This window comes from Corvus brachyrhynchos, unplaced genomic scaffold (assembly GCF_000691975.1).
Source record: "Corvus brachyrhynchos isolate BGI_N302 unplaced genomic scaffold, ASM69197v1 scaffold58, whole genome shotgun sequence".
NCBI lineage: Eukaryota > Metazoa > Chordata > Aves > Passeriformes > Corvidae > Corvus > Corvus brachyrhynchos.
Window position 1 is genome coordinate 1,262,866 of NW_008239539.1, and position 3,435 is coordinate 1,266,300.

At 48.7% G+C, this 3,435-nt stretch overlaps 1 protein-coding gene across 2 annotated transcripts in view; it reads left to right on the forward strand.

Annotated features, from left to right (window-relative positions):
• Positions 1-3,435, forward strand: part of LOC108448434 — a 79,106-nt gene that overhangs the window by 57,674 nt on the left and 17,997 nt on the right. The gene's annotated exons all lie outside the window — the stretch shown is intronic.

The window sequence follows — 3,435 nt, forward strand, 5'->3', positions numbered from 1 at the left end:
GGCTCTCACTGGGGAGGGCTGGGAAAGGCTGAGCTCCCAAGATAAGTAGGGAGATTTTGAAAAAGCCTCAGCAAGCTCCAGGGACTGGGTTATTTGGAAAATCCAGTGGGTAAGTGGCTCAATGGCAGCCGTGGGGGCAGGGCTGTTTTTCCCAGCTAAATTCCATGTACAGCTTTTGGATGGGAGGAATATTCATGATGGATCTGCTCCTTGGCTTAAGGCACAATGGGATGCAGTGGTGGCCTTAAAATGTGGCTCCCAATATGGGGGCAAATTGCTGGGATTTAATACATCACAGAATCCCAGCTGGGGTGGTCCCAGTTGGGTTTGGAAGTGACCTCTGGAGATCATCCAGTCCCAACCCCCTGCCAGGGCAGGGTCACCTGGAGCAGGTGACACAGGGATATATCCAGGTGGGTTTGGGATATCTCCAGAGATGGAGAGTCCAAGCCCTCCCTGGGCAGCTGTTCCATGGCTCTGCCACCCTCCATGGAAGGAAGTTCTTTCTCATGTGGAGGTGGAATTTCTTGTGGTTTAGTTCCTGACCATTGCTCCTCATCCTGTTGCTGGAAAGAGCCCTGCACCATCCTCTGACACCCTTGGAATATTTATATGGATTGATGAGATCCGTGATGGAATGTCCTGTTGAAGAAGATGGAGCCAGTGTGTCTGTCCCTTCTAGAAGTTCTGTCCAGGGCTTTTTCTCACTTTACCTGGAGCATGCTCCAAAATCCATCTCTACAGAACTCCCAAGCACTGGGATGTGCTGGTTTGTTGCGTGTACATAGCACTGGAGAGCAAATCTGGGTTTATGCACTGCAAGCAAGACAACCTCACATCTCCTTTTCCTTTCTAATGTATTATTTACATGCACTTGACAAACCTCCTTGGCAGCATGAGCTCAGCTCCGTGATTGCTTTTCCAACTGAAGTAGTCCCCCCGAGCTCAGAGCGGCACGTGGCCTTTGGACCACGAGACAAAACGACTGCTCTGCTCTTTGCTGAGGTTATCGAATCACAGGAGCCACAACAAGATGTTTTATCTGCAATTTAATGACGATTATCAAAAATAAAGGTCATGTAAACAGAGCTGACATTGTCTCCCCAGCTTTCAGCATGACCTGGCGGTGCTCAGCCAGTGAGGAGCCCCTGTTCCCAGGGGGATTCTGCCTAGGAGGGCTGGATCTCCTTTCAGTGCTTATCCAGCAGATCCAGCCCTGTGCAGATTAGCAGTTTTGGCTTTATTTTTACAGTGGGGGCTGATCTTGCTGTGGGGGATTACCTGATGTGATTGCCTGCAGTAGCAGGTCACTGGACTCAATAACTCCGTGATTCCCTCCAGCCCCATCTTGTGATTCCAGCGGTAAAGGCAGCCGGATCATTCCTTGCTCTTTCATCCCATTAGCCTTCCCGAGCCTGTGCACAGCTGGAACTTCCTCTCAACGAAATTGCTTCCTGAATTCCAGGCAGCTGCACAGGGGCAGCCCCAGCACAGCTGCTCGGGATCTGCAAGGACACGGAGGCAGGATGGGAGTGGAGGGAATGAAGGCAGCGCTGGGCTGGAGTGGCTGTGAGGAGTGTGAGGAGCTGCCAGAAGGAAAGAGTCACCTTGACACCCTGACACCATCAGCAGCGATTAGGAACAGCATCTTCTTCAACACCAAATCCATGGATTTGCTGGGGAGCAACTGCAAGATGGAAGAGTCTTGTTATTTAGATCTAAAATCACTGGTTAGATGCTCTGGAACAAAATAATGCCATTTATTCTGGTCTGTTTAACAGAAACTGCATGTTTTCCTTGCAGCTGTTTCCAACCTGGATGAATATTGATATGTTTTATCAGTCCTTTTGAAAGTTTTCATTGAAAACATCACTGGTTTTTCATTGCCCAAAGAGAAAACCCATAGAAAAATGGATTAAATCCATTTTTTTAACTAACAAAAATTTTCCAGCAGGAAGGGATTATTTTGTATTATACAGAACTGAATTAATGTCACAATTTCTCAGTACACTGTGACAAGCTGAAATTCTTCATCCTCATCCAAGCAGAGCTCTTGTCACCAGAGAGCCCCTGAGCCACACACTGTGACCCTGTGCCCACTGGGCAGGAGGACTGACAAGCACCACATCCAAGCCCTTAAATACCTCACCAATTTAAGCACAGAGGGGCTTTCTCATGGAATATTCTGCCTTTGCAAATAGAGGGGGGAATATCAGGCTTGAGCCTGTGATTGTCAATTCATAACCTACTTCTTAGAGATGCAATTTAGGAGGCAGGCGAGTGCGACGAGATTTGGGTCAAAGGCAGTGAATGGTTTCACGGGATAGAAAAGCAGAGAGGCCTTGAAGTGTTTTATCTCCATATTTCTAAATGAAATGATAGGATTTGCTTTTGGAAATGTTTTATCTAGAGAATTGCTATCCTCTGCTGCTTTTAGAAGATTAAAAAACAGAGGAATTAAAACCTCTGTGAATGACGTGATTCAGCTGAATCAAATGGTGGTTTTTCCCCTCTTGTTTTTATTTCCTCAGAAATTGGGAAAAAAAGTAAATAGCCATGGGTTGATTCTGGCAGGGAGCTGGAAATGCCCTTGTTTTCTATGCTGGAGAGAACATCCAGCCCTGGCTGCTGCACTGTGGGGTGCAGGGAGGCACAGCTGGATGTTCCTGACACCTTGTTCAGACGGAGGGGCAGGAGGAGGCAGAACAGGATGTTCCTGCCACGTTATTCAGCTGGAAGGGCAGGAAGAGGCAGAACTGGATGCTCCTGCCATGTCATTCAGATGGAGAAGCAGGAGGAGGCAGGGCTGCAGCTGCTGTGGGCACCCTGACCTTGTACTCAGCCCAGACATCTGCAGCAAGCCTGGCTTCCCAAGGTTTTCCTTCATTCAAGCAGTCAGCAAGGCCAGGAGGGCTCTGCCACCCAGCTGCCCCTGGCACTGCTGCCTTTCCCAGGGTCCCTGTTGCTCTGTCTGTCCCCAGCCCTCAGAGCAGCCTCTCCTCACCAATGCAGTGGTTGCTGCTTGTCATTTCCTCTCATCCTTCCTCAGTGTAAGATCCCAGGGTGTTGTGACCTCCACAGCTCTGCTCAGGAGCGGGCACGGGCTGAACTGACCACTCTTGGAAAAGAAGCAAAGGTGGAGAGAATTGCTATGGAGCAAAGGGCATCAGACAAGGCCAGGAGGACAAACCAATTTCTTGCAGCCCCTGTTCTGACCCTCTTACTTTTTAAGTTCTGTAGTCCTGATCCTAACTAATGTCTGGAATTCACTCTTCAGGAGAAGCAGGGTATGTGTGGGGGGGTGGTCCTGCCTTTTGTGAATTCAAAAAGCAAAGCTCTGGTATTTGTGGTCCATCATTTTATATCAGCTGAAGAATTAAACGTGGCTCCTCATCCCAGGATATTTGTGACCCTGGTGTTCTTGCTTGTGCTTCC